At 33.2% G+C, this 14,450-nt stretch overlaps 2 long non-coding RNA genes across 2 annotated transcripts; both read left to right on the top strand.

Moving 5' to 3' along the window:
• Window positions 1-2,036: 2,036 nt before the first annotated feature.
• Window positions 2,037-6,263, top strand: LOC143058751 (uncharacterized). Its single transcript, XR_012973217.1, has 3 exons — window positions 2,037-2,189; window positions 3,421-3,601; window positions 5,024-6,263. It is a non-coding gene; the product is annotated as an uncharacterized LOC143058751 (long non-coding RNA).
• A 1,353-nt stretch (window positions 6,264-7,616) lies between these two features.
• On the top strand, window positions 7,617-11,900 carry LOC143059176 (uncharacterized). The gene is made up of 3 exons (XR_012973415.1): window positions 7,617-7,866; window positions 10,724-10,865; window positions 11,572-11,900. It is a non-coding gene; the product is annotated as an uncharacterized LOC143059176 (long non-coding RNA).
• The last annotated feature ends 2,550 nt before the right edge of the window (window positions 11,901-14,450 follow it).

The raw sequence follows: 14,450 nt of genomic DNA, 5'->3' as shown, positions 1-14,450 counted from the left end.
CTTAATCGTTGTGATTTTTGTGTTTGGAAATTTTTATATGTTATTAACACATTACGAATCAAGAGGTAAATAGTTATTAGTGTATATGTATGAATGTTTGAGTTTTTGAGTTTTTGCAACTTTTTGTTGTTGTAAGCTATGCTTGATTGATTAAAAAAAAAACACAGAAGATATTCCTAGCGATGTAAATATTCAGTGGTAGAACATATCCCTCTTTCAAACTTTATTTGTTGTTAAAGTGGTGCGTATTACAGCTATATAGGTGCACATAAGAAAGAATGACGATTTTTAAAAACAATAAAATCAATACAGTAGGTAAAACAATATTGAACCCTAAAAACATTTCTAATGCCCAAATTGAAAACCGTGTCAGATACATCATAGAGACAACACTTCATATATATATATCATTGTATAAAAATGTTTCGTTATACTCATTATTTTATTTTATACATGCATATTTTCAGGAAGTACATTTTCTACTTAGTATTAATGTTTGTACCAAAACAATATTTTCTATTCAAAGAGGTTATCAATAGATAATAACCATTCACATAAAAAATTCAAAGTAGGGCATTTTATTGCAGTCTAAAAAGCCGAATTGAATTGTGTGCATGTAAAAAAATTTAATGAATAATTTGTCTGACTTACAAAAACATGTAATAAAAAAAAGATATTGCGCCTCATTTAACATTTGATGTTACTTTACAGCCAAATGACTTGAGTGTGTAGGTAAAAGTGATATCGTTGGCTAGCTTGCTTGCTATCTGAACTGTGAAATCATTTAAGAGTAGATTAGTCCGACAGATAACCAGTATATCTGTCTGTAGAACTAGACTACTCCGAAAGGAAGATTAAATTGAGACGGCGTTTTGCATTTGCGCCGATCTGCATTTCATTTGCGCCGATTTTTTCTTTCATTTGCGCCGATTTTTTTTTTTCATTTGCGCCGATTTTTTTTACAGGTAAATTACAGGTGAAATGATATAAGAAGATGTGGTATGAGTGCCAATGAGACAACTCTCCATACCAGTAATGTTATTTTCATTTATTTTTAAAGACCTCTTCCGTTAGCGAGTTGTACATATGTTATGAATTGTCAATCATAACATGTATATAACTGTTGTCTCCTGTTTTAAATCAAGAAGTAAAAACCTAAGATATTTAGCACTTTGTTTATACTAAAATGACGAATCAAAAATATATGTACAGCATTCAAATCCATAAAAACTTAACTGAATACATTCAAATCATAAATCTGTTCTTGCCGAGTATGTAGAGGCAACACATCTAATATATTCCTTTCTTATGATTTCGTCTCTTCTATATTTGGCGTAATTGTCGATAACGAAGGCCATCTTTTCTTTGTCTGGCATACGTACTGGTGGGGGCATTTCTAGAATTCGCATTTTCTCACAAGGAAGCCATTAAACCAAGAGTTCCAAATGGTGAAGTTGAAATCATCTCTTCGTTAATTTTATGGACGCCATCAAGAATTGGTTGACCGTTATGGAATGTGTACTTGTACGTTGTCTAAGAATGTATGACGTTTGTCATCAGAAGGAGCGGAGCGTCAGACAATGTCAAACGTGAAGCAGGCATCGATTTCATTTAGGGAAGCAATGGTTACCCGAAACATTGGGATAGCCATTTACCAATTGCAGTGTCAGTTGATTTGTCTTTATACTCTGTGCTCAGCCAATGTAAAAGTATGAACTTACCTGTCACTTACCTGTAAATCCAATTAGGAAAAATATAAAATCGGCGCAAATGAAAAAATGAAATCGGCGCAAATGAAAGAATGAAAATTTTCAAAATCGGCGCAAATGTCATACGCCCAATTGAGAATGGAAATGAGGAATGTGTCAAAGAGACAACAACCCTACCATAGAGCAGATATATACCTAACCTAATAATGATTTTACGGTTCCGCTATCAAGCAAGTTAGCCAATTGCAAAGATATTACCTTTACCTACACCCTCAAGTCATTTAGCTGGTCATTTATCTTCTAATTTAAGTGGTACTTTCCTTCATTTTTCTTTGTGTATGATTATAGGAAATAGTGCAATTCGGAAGCAAAATGCAGGAACGGTGATAAAAGTAAGAAATCATATTGTAACAGAGAGGACATCACCTGTTCCTCTGGAGAAAAATTATGAGGAATGGATTAAGGAAAAATCAGGACCTGGTTGGTAGCTTTATGATAGTATCGTTTTACATACATATTCTATGAAAATTACAGTTGAAAAGTCTAAGGAAAATAATCAAAGTTGTCTATAAAGACAGATTGGAATAACAATATCTTGCATTGTACAGAGTAAAAAAAAAAGAAAGGAAAAGCGTCTCCACTATCAAATAAGCAAATGGATTACGTAAAGTTCATGGTAGACAAAGCTACGGAACTCCTAAGCCTTTTCATTATTTTAACGAATCTCAAAGTTTAGACAAAATTTTATCAGTGTTATTTCGTTGAATTTATTATAATAACATACTAGTACATGTATATATTCATTTTTGACAATTAAGAAAATACTAGAACGTAGTCATTTAATAATTTTTGTTTTAGATAGTTAAAACAAATTAGATTAAAGTTATTTGAGTTAAACTTATTTTCCTTGGTCGCCATGTTGGGAGGAAACGAATCTGGGCTTTTTAATTTGATTTATAAAGTTTAAGTGATATCAGAAAGTGTGATAACAGATCATTATAAATTATTCAAGACTTAAGAAAATATAAATTGCTCAGAAAACAAACTTTTTTCTAATTGTAGCAGTCAGATTGTCGAGTTAAGATGGGACTTTTGCTCGTAATCCTCCAAAATGGCGGGAAAGGAAAATAAAAGAACTTAGAACGATAACATATCACAATCCATAAAAATAATAGAGTATAACAAAAATTTGCTCTCATGCATTTACAAGAAGGTATAATTCCCTTGTTTGAAGTTAAAACTGTTTGCAGTGTTTTAAAATGTTTTTTGAATTTGATTTCAAAATGTATGTATTTTGCATTGCCTTAAGCATCTTGTGTTCAATATAATATAAGTAAAAAAATGTCACGAGAAATACAAATATACAATGTATGTACATTATCAGAAAAAAAAAATTTATTTGTACGAGCTTTAGTAACATGACGAAGAGCGAGGCTTGTCGAGTTTGCTTTTACACTTGCAGATTTAGTTGTTAAAATCTAAATTATTGTCTCTTGTTTTTCTAAGAAATCGACATACATGATAGTTTATGCGCAGGAAGCGTAAAGGACCCAAAATAAACGGTTACGAAAAGAAATATCCACACTAATGCTTGCTCAACATGGAAGAGGGGTAACAGGAGATTGTATTTTTACAAGTACAAATAAAGCAATACAATGTTTATACAATAGTTGCTGATTGTATGATGATAATGTATGTTCTCTTTTTTCAGACAACTTTTGCCCTGATGTTACCTGTGTATTAATTGTCGGCTATGTTCGTGGTGGAACTACAATGATATTGGATACATTGGCGGAAACGAGTAGTAATTTTTATTTGTTCGAACCAATACGAAACCTGACAGAAAGCTCCTATGCAAAAATGCCAATTACTTTCTATAACAGAACAGTAAGGTAGATATGCCGAATTTTTAAATTATATCAGTCAGTCCTTTGATCAAGCAATAAACAGAACTGCATGTCATATGTTCCTTTCGTTGTGGCTCGATTTCTGGGACTATTTTTCTGTATTTTATGAAACAAACCAATACAAACTTTCTAAACTCATAAGTATACTTTTCTTGCTATTTTTTTTAGCGTACTTTTTAAATGTAAAGAAAATATGATATCACTTGTATCGTTTTAGTACTTGCAAATTATTGTATTATATTTAGTATGCATGAAAAAAAATGGTCAGATCATAATAAAAGTAGCATTCGTTAACTGTTTAGGTCGTTTCTCTCTTTTCTTTCTTTTCCTTATTTGCCCATTAATCTCTGTTCTCTATATCTTTGGCATTTTTTGGCACGTTTAACATATTATATATTTGCCATCCTGTAACCACCATCCAGACGGAAGAGAAAAGGATGAAATGACGAAAAGATGAACATCAGTCTATAAAAACCAACATACAAACAAAATAATGGGCAACACGATCCCATTCAACATTATATCGCCATTTCAGGTGCTCCATTATGTTTTCAGATCCTGATCCAACTGTTGAACCCGTCATTTTCTATGTAGTTTTTGTACTTTGCCTATGTAATGCTGAACAGGCATACAGGAGCATACATTTATTCGACCTGGTTCTCTTTTCATTTTTTTACAATATGTGCACGGTATAAAGAAGGAAGTAGGTGAAAAACTATAAATATTTGAATTAGATCTTACAAAGATTTATATTTTTATTAAAATAATTGTTTCTCCAATAGCTCTTTGCATCCATGACAGCTGTTTATTCGGGACAATTATATAATTTTTAATGTAAACTTTGTTGTACGAACATGCATGACTTTTAGAACGCACCTACGCATGTGAGATTTCCGCGGGGTTTTGGTGAATGTAAACAGAAAGCCCAGAAAGATACTACTTATACTACCAATAGTTTCTAGCTTTGTTAACCATGAATTAAGTTTAAAGTAAACAGTAGTAAATGTATATTTGTTTCTTGTTATTTACACTGGATTTTTTGACAAATAAATTTTTTAGGTGTCATCACAATATTCTTATATATTATTGCCTTAATATAACAAGAGTTAGTAAAGAATTTCTTGTAGTTACATTCAGATGGAGATTTTATTAAAGAGGTCCTGTATCATTAAGTCATTGTGCTTCTGAAGGTTATCGAAATGATAGTTTTAAACATAATACTCAAATTCAAATACGTCGGGTATCTTTTTTTTTAAATAGTTCTTTTTTTGCAATATGTGCACGGTAGAAAGAAGGAAGTACATGTCACTGATTTTTATATAACTATAAAGTATTATAACTTGATTTGTTTTTATTTCGACTTCTAAAACCTTCCTTGGTCAAAATTATTCTTAATTAAATTTTCAGGAATATTTCTAACCACGAAAACCTGTCCATAGTTCAAACCGAGATGTTAAATAATTGGTTTAACTGTGATTTTACGAAGATAAACATTGGAGACCTGAAGAATGACCATTTGATACACTCTCGTGCTACTAAGTCATACTTTGCTTGTTTGCGAAAATCACCATTTCCATTTTGTATTAAAATGTTGGAGAGCGTATGTGTACCTAAGGCGAGACGAATAATCAAAGTCGTCCGACTACGAATGAAATCGATAGAACACATCTTGAGAAAAACTGATAATCTTAGAATTATTTATGTCGTAAGAGATCCTAGAGCTCAGATACATTCTTTAATAAAATCAGGACTACTTGATCCTAAGAAAGTCAAAGTTCATTCTCGGGAATTGTGTGAAGACGTGATGTCAGATTTCAACTCAACAAAAGTTCTTAAAAGAGCTTATCATAATAAAATATTCATGTTAAAATATGAAGCTCTCGTTAAAAATCCACTTCCGTATTTTAGAAAACTGTTTAGCTTTTCTAATTTACCATTCACGGCTAAGGTAGATAATTATATACGTCACCACATGTTGCAAACCGGAACCGGATATGAAAGTAATTTTAACGCAAAGTCTGGAAATTCTACCCTCATAGCAAATATGTGGCGGACAGCTATTAACAAAGAACATTTGAGTATTATTGATGAAGGTTGTCATAGGACTTACGAAACTTTTGGCTACCGACAATTAGATATCAAATCTTTGGATACTTTGAGCATTGATATCCAGAGTAAACCGTCAGAGGCAGATATCTTTGATTTGTATTAACGTACCTTTATGTTGATAAACGGAGATGTGGGTAATTGGAAAGCAAATAAACTGATAGATACCAAGATTGAAATTTTGTATTTGCGCCAGACGCGCGTTTTGTCTACAAAAGACTCATCAGTGACGCTCGAATCAAAAAAGTTAAAACGGCCAAATAAAGTACGAAGTTAAAGAGCATTGAGAACCAAAAAATCCTAAAAGTGTTGTTTAATACAACCAAGGCAATCTTCCTGAGGTAGAGAAGTCTTAGTATTGATATCCAGAGAAAACCATTAAAGTCGGGTCTTCGATTACATTTATTACCATTATATGACTAAAATGAGACATGTGGTATAGGTCAATGCCACAGCAATAGTATACAAAGAGAAATGCATTTTTTCACAATAAGCAGTTATTTGTATAATAACCCCGCCACATTATGTATGTATGTGCCTGTCCCAAGTCAGAAGCCTATGATTCAGTGGTTGTCGTTTGTTGATGTGTTACATATTTGTTTATCGTTCATTTTTTTGCACATACATGTACATTATGTGTTAGTTTTTCTTGTTTGAATTGTTTTACATTTGTCATTTCGCGCCTTTTATAGCTGACTATGCGAAATGGGCTTTGCTCATTGTTGAAAGCCTTACAGTGACCTATAGTTGTTAATATATGTGTAATTTGATCACTTGTGGATAGGTTTCTCATAAGCCATCATACTACATCTTCATTTTTTATAAGCACTGCCATATTCGTCTTCGAGTCTTTTAATCTTAGAATGAATTAAAGAAAAACAACCGAATATATGTTATGAACACAAAATCCTCTAAATACCCCCCAACCCAACAAAAAACAACATATTTTTTTTATTATGAATTTGATAATATTACAATGTTATTAACATGCTAAATTTTTTAATACATGTACATTTGAAATATACATGTACCTCCCTCCCCCCTATTTCATCGGGTTGATTCCGAAATAATGTTTACACCGGATAGAGAGATCTCTATTATAAAAGATGTAAATGAATATCGTAAGTTGTTGATCTACATTTATAGAAAACGTTTGAAAATACCATTGTATGTTAGTTATTTAAATAATTATCATCATATTAACTGTTTCGAAATCTCAGCTTAAGTGCTAAATCAATGATACAGATGAGTATCAATGAACATATGCCTGTCTTGATTTGCCTGTATCAAGCCGGGAGCATGGTGAGCCTTTTTTTTTTTTTTTTTTTTTATAATATAAATAAGTCGTAAGTTTTCTAAATTGAGTTTTTTTCAAATATGTATGATGGGGTCTTTGTAGTCGACTAATGCAGTATAGGGTTTTTTCATTGTTGAAGGCCGTACAAAGATATTGCTTCCCAATGAGACAACTACATCGATCACCAAAGTTCAAATAAAGTAGATGAAAACAACTATAGGCAACCGCACGGCCTTCAACGATGATGAGTTAAACTAATTTCGCATACCAACGACAATTTTTGATTATAAACGAACAACAATGATAAATATTGGTCAACTTTTAATTTGTTAAAATGCATAAAACGCATAAAAGATGTGAGCCGTTTAGACGGACATGTGAATTCGAAAAACAGAAAATATGTCGGTCAGGATTATTCTATTATATAATAGATTCAAAAATTGACTTGTAATAATATATCCATTTAGAACTTTTATATAAGTCAAAAGTCAGAATTTGTGCCACGTTTTATCGTGAATCGTGTCTGAACATGAGACACAATGCGGTGTAAATGTACTACATATTTATATAGTATGTATATGTATACATGTAAATACTATGCAACCTTTCAATGCTTCGAATAGTAGGTATATTGGTTAATCTGTTGGTTCTTGTGACAGGGGCTGACTACCAGGTGACCATATACCCAAGTTATCTGTCACAAGGTGGCCGAACACACTTTGAGACTGACCGCTGGGATGGCCATAATGGACTTGATATTCAACAAAATATTGACCGGTGCAAGGCGATTGCTACTGAAAGTGGAAGGTGGCTTAACCGTGATTTGAATGGGAATATATTTCAGAATGTAAGGCTATGTATTTATCTATCATAATGTAATGAATTTTATCATTCTAAATAAAAATAAGGAGATGCGGTATGATTGCTAATGAGACAACTGTCCACCAAAGTACAAATGAAGTGGATATAAACAACTGCATACAGCATAAGAAAACCTATTACCGTAAAGTTGACCATAAAAGCTTTGCATGTTTGTTTGATCTTTTTTCAGGCTTTTTTTTTTTCATACCTTCAATAAAAAAGATATCTTATAATCGGCGTGTAATCATTACGGGGTTAGCTACATGGTGTCAATACCAAAACACAAAAAATCAGATTATTTAAGGTAAAATTTTCGTAAGGAAAATAGATTCTTTGTTTTTCAAAATTGAATTAGATTTATCAGCTAGAAATATTTTAATATGTGCTATATAGATAAATAGAATCGGCTTTTCATTTTACTCAAAGAAAGTAAAACCAGCATTTTTTGACTGAGAAAGTTGCATACGTAATTTAGAATAAAGACTCAGTATAAATTAATTGCTACCAGGTTGGCACTATGATAGTAACATACAATAAAACGTACAGTTCTTTGTTCCTTTGCTGGGGTTTTTGCTTTTCTTTTTTCTTCTTCTGGATAACCATTAGCATGAACACTGAACCAAATATTTTAGCAATTCAATTCCAGCACTTTTCATGCACGTGTCTCTCCCTTTTTGTCATGTTATATCGATTGCTCCTTGGTATCTTCTAACTATTTTCATTACGATTTTTTCGGTTTGTGCCCTTTGAACTTAAGGACGCTTAACTATGGCAACAGAATACGCATGCTCAAAAATTCTTTCTGTGATTGGACAAAATGCTGTCATGGTGGGTGATTTGGTTGTGTTTGAAAAAACGTCTCGTTAATTATATCGTGATGGAAAGCAAGTGAAAAACTATAAATATTTCATTTAGATCTTACCAAGGATTTGTATAGTAAGACTATACAAATCCTTGATCTTACAAAGATTTATATTTTTATTAAAATAATTGTTTCTCCAATAGCTCTTTGCATCCGTGACAGCTGTTTATTCGGGACAATTATATAATTTTTAATGTAAACTTTGTAGTACGAACGTACATGACTTTTAGAACGCACTTACGCATGTGAGATTTCCGCGGGGTTTTGGTGTATGTAAACAGAAAGATACGAGCTAGGACCGAGAATATTTAACACAGACAGAGAAAACGTTATTTAAATGGTATCTTTGTGCTTCTAAAGGTTATCGAAATGATAGTTTTAAACATATACTCAAATTTAAATACGTCGGATATCTTTTTTAAAGATAGTTCTTGTTGAAAATCCTTCTTAAATTGTTAAATAACGATAGCTGTATTGGTGATTTTATTAAAGTTTGCATTGCGTTCAGTGGAAAATAGTTGATAATATTTAAGACGATGACAAGTTGAAAATGAAATTAAATCCGAATTCGTAGATACTAGCTATTCATGATGCGTTCGTTCAGGAATGAAAGAATATATAGACGCGTTAAAACGGTTTCAATATTCTTTCTACACATGGCATCATACCCAAGGTCACTTTTTGAACCGGATGTTGCTGCATATTTATACATCAGGACCAGCACAACAGTCGTATTTCATCCACACGATCGGAGAGTTCCAGAGACCATATATCTATACTTAAGAAATAATTCCTTCACGTCATGCTCTATGCTCATTTTAACATGGGTAGACATTATATTTGTCGATATTTTACACTGAGCGTTAGCGAGGTGTAAAATGTGGTCAAATATAATGCCTACCCATGTTAAAATGAGCATAGAGCATGACATGAAGGAATTATTTCGATTATAACATGACAAATACAATATATTTATAGGTCGAAGCGTACGAAAATACCGTAAGACTGTTTGGCTGTTCCCATTTCCTCCCCGAGGAGTTTGTATATTACATTTCATATTTGATAAGTTTAAAAACTACGACCAGGGTAAATATATGTTGTTTGATAAAAATATATAATAAAAGTCTAGCTTGCTGCTTAAATGTAAATATTTAAAAGGATAACGATGGAAATAACGTTAATATAAAAAATCCATGCGCATGTGTCAAACATATTTTTGTGCTCATTAGAACACGGCTTCGTTACCAAAGCGTAATAAGGACGTCATATTAGAAACCCAATCAATCCTCTTGATTTACGAACTACATGAAGCTATTATGGATTGCAAATAAAAGATATAAGTAATATACACTTTTACAAATTGTGACTTAGATGCCGAGTTATCTCATTTGCACTCATACCACATCTTCTTGTACTTATATCTAATCAAAATTATGTCTGATATCAATGTAGTGGTTTGGCGCTCAAAGGCTAAATGTGTCTCGGTCAACGTTTTTTGGGTCCTCAATAGAAAAAGAGGCACTCAATTCTGAATTATAAATATGCTTGCGCGCTTAATTAAAAAAAGTCTTGAGCAGATTAAAGTCAGGAAGATTAGGGAATGAAAGTAAAGATGCATTTATTCTTGATTGAATTATTGACGTCCAGTGGCAAATAGTTCATAAATGTTTCAAACTATATAATAAACAACTCGATCAAAATTGTTCAAATTGAATTTGACGTGTTCAATAAATTTGGGTTTGATATGGTGAAAAAAATCAATTCATTAACGCTTTCCCTAATAGAATTCCAGAGTCATATAAACATTACAATCTAATGCAGTTATTTAAAGTAATTCACATGTTGAATATTGGTCTTTTTTTGTAAAACAATAACAATGATATTTTACCTTTTTATCTACAAAAACCTCTTTCACATCTCTTTAGGAAAAACTATATAATTTTTGACAAATATTTCTCAATTTTTCTTGTATTTATTGAAGACACCTCAAGACCCTCATCACCATGGTTACCCAGATCCAAACCATTTTAAAGATCCATCTTTCGTTCATAATATTTGTTCTAAGTATAAGCAAAATCTTCAAGGATATGGAAACAACTCGGACATGATCATGGAAATCAAAGGTAAATACTAGACGTATTACTATGCAGGGTTGTCTCACAAAAAAGGCGGCAAAACTGTCCTCTATACGAAAATAATTTGAAGACTTGTGGTTGCATTCTATACATCTGTTAAATTGTAATCGTTTATGGAATAAGTTTCTCAGCAATCATATTCTGATTGAACTCACCTGTCCGCTCTCGAATATCTTTCAATTTGTGATAGATATAATAAAGGAAAATTTCAATTTGTTAAGTTTTCTTTTTTAACGATTTTGAATTTTTTAAAGAGCTTTTTGTTCGATCTGCATGTACAGTTGGAAAGAACCAATTGAATGCGTGTTGATATATCTTAAGACCATGTAGCTTTATGCTACGAGTAGCTTACTGCTTTCTGTTATCGCCCTAACATTAACCAGTTGATATCAACATAATGAATAAACACCCGTAAGTTGTTGAAATATATGATAGACTTCTTTCCTTTTGTCCCTCACCATTGAAACTGACCGCAATTCATGAGCGCATCCAGTCATATTCAAAAGGAGTGTTCAACCATAAGTATCTATTCATAAGCATTGATCGTCAAAAAAAGGGACCAACCCCGAACCCCACCCACTCTGGATCTGCCACTGTAATAATATCAACAGACGTTAAACACCAACAACCAACCAATCAATCAATCAATCAATCAATTAATCAATCAATCCCATTTTCTTCAAATCTGTTGTAGGTCTCAACTGGCCACACTGGATGGACACTTCTCAACATGGTGGAAAGTTTCCTAATAATCTAGATGCAGGCGCGGAATTTATAGTTCTGCTCTTGAAGTCCATCAAACAATGCACAAGTGGTATAATACCAAGGTACTTTGAAGTCATAAACGAACCAGATGCTGCTTGGAAATATATCTCATGGAACACCGTTATTGATTTTCATAGAATAGTTTCACAGAAATTGAAAAGCCAATTTCCCGGAATTAAAGTTGGTGGGCCGACAAAAAACACCGAAGTTTCAGGAAGTGACAAGAACGATTTCCGCGTATGGGGGTTTTCTCGACAGTTTCTTGACATGTCACTAGACCATCTAGATTTCTTTTCCTTTCATCCCTACAATTTTGTCGTGGTGGAGGGAAATAGTTACCGATGGGAAGGCATGAATGAAGCAAGGCTAGTAGCATTTATGGATACAGTTGAAAATTACGCTTATCAAAAGAAAGGCCATTCCGTGCCTCTTATCATCAGCGAGTATGGTTTAGCTGGCATAAGAGGAATGGATGAAAATAAAGCAAGCCCTTTCATTGATTGGGCATATATTAATCAGCATATTAGTCACATGTTCACTTATTTGAACTATCGTCACGTGGTTGACTTAGCTGTTGGATTTTTGCTTTCGTATGAATCATACTTAGGTCAGGCATCTCTACATTACAGCCTTTTCCATGGCGATGGCAGTAAAGCTAATGCGGCAAAAGCTTACCAATTTTGGCATCATGTTTACTACAGTCATAAATTTCTTAGAATCGATAGTTCGTTTGACAATAAAGAGAGAAAGATTTCACCCTTAGCGATGGGAAATCCCGACAATGGTGATATTGTGGTTTTACTCCAAAATTATGACAGGTCACAAGCAAGGGTAAAGCTAAATTTCAATAATAACTGGTTTTCGCCGTCTACTGGAATTTCTCATTGCCATTATCTCAACTCGCACAAGGAACCAGTTTTGGACGAATGGAAATCTGTGCATGTTTCGAATGGCTATGTTACAGTTCCGTCTGACGGTAGTTGCATTTTTGTATTTCATGCCAAATATAATTTTCAAAATGTTCACACAATTAAGGAAACAACTTATTATGGAAACAAGATGATAATGGGAATAAAAAAAGATTGTTCAATTTGCATTTTCTCCTGCACATCATGCACCTATGCAGCGTCATCAAATGTTAACATTCAATTACTAGGGCATGTTCAGTACGCACGACTCAGAATCGGAGTAAGTTTGCCAGGTAATTCCGGTGGAAATCCAGTCCCTAAAACTGTTCTGATTAACAACCATCACGTGACAGTACATTACCAACTGTTTGAACCAGGTCGAGGACATGAAGGATCGAGATGGGAAAGTTTTGAATATCAAATTCCCGCCAATTTCTTAACTTCAAACTCCAATGAGGTTAAGGTTGAATTCAATCAATCAGGAGGTTATGTTTCAACAGTTGCTCTTGTGATTGGACGGAACTAATAAACACTATTAAACTCATGGTTTTACTTTGACTTTATTGTGTATATGTAATAAATAATAGATGACAGACAGTAAACAATGATAACCACATAATTAAATGATCCTGACTTGCGGATGTGGCGCGCTAAATTAAATTTTGACAGGCTAAAATATAATTGTGTCCTTGAAGAGTAGTGTTACAGCACAAAACAAAATTAAAAGTACCTGTAATAACAATTTCAAAATGGCTTGGCACTGAGCACTGAGCTCAAACAAAAACTAACATAAAGAAAAAGACACAAATGTGCCATGCTTAGATAGATATAAGAAGATTTGGTGTGAGAACCAATGAGACAACACACTAAATATTGACCAATGAACCTTGAAAATGAGATCAAGGTCAGATGAACCATGATAGACAGACATGTACAGCTAACAATTCTTTTATACAACAAATATAGTTGACCCATTGCTTATAATTTAAGAAAAACAGACCAAAACACAAAAACTTAACACTGAGCAATGAACCGTGCAAATAAGGTCAAGGTCAAATAAAACCTGCGCAACTGACATATAGATAATAAACTATTGCCATACAACAAATATAGTTGACCTATTAAATATAGTATTAGAACAAAAGAAAATGAGGTCAAGGTCAGATGACACCTGCCAGCTAGATATGTACAACTTATATATACAATCATCATTCCATACACCAAATATAGTAGACATATGGCATACAGTATAAGAAAAACAGACCAAACCACAAAAAATAACTATAACCAATGAACCATGAAAATGAGGTCAAGGTCAGATGAATCTGCCAGTTGGGCATGTACACCATACAGTCCTTCCATGCACAGAACATACTAGACCTATTGCTTATAGTACCGACGATATGCACATGACCTCCAACACTTAACCTTGTTTACTGATCCAAGAAATGAGGTCGAGGCCAAGTGAAATAAAATTAACGGTACCAATTTTCTTGCACCAGATGCGCATTTCGACAATACATGTCTCTTCCGTGATGCTCGTGGCTAAAATATTTGAAATCCAAAGCTTATATAAAAGATGAAGAGCTATAATCCAAAAGATCCAAAAAGTATAGCCAAATCCGTGAAAGGAATCAGAGCTTCGCATGAGGGAAATACATTTTTTAATTTATAATAATGTCTATCATTTTGTAACAGCAAATTTCAATAACACAAAAAAATCCGTATTTTCATGCCAGTACTGCTACTGGGCTGGTGATACCCTCGGGGACTAATAGTCCACCAGCAGAGGCATTGCAAACTGTATGACAGACATGAGGGGCTTGCAAGGTACGCACATACCAAATATAGTTATCCTATTACTAATAATAAGGGAGAATTTAACATTACAAAAAAATCT

Source organism: Mytilus galloprovincialis, chromosome 14, assembly GCF_965363235.1.
Source record: "Mytilus galloprovincialis chromosome 14, xbMytGall1.hap1.1, whole genome shotgun sequence".
NCBI lineage: Eukaryota > Metazoa > Mollusca > Bivalvia > Mytilida > Mytilidae > Mytilus > Mytilus galloprovincialis.
The sequence above is the reverse complement of the archived record's forward strand: the minus strand, read 5'-3'. Positions and strand labels throughout refer to the sequence as shown.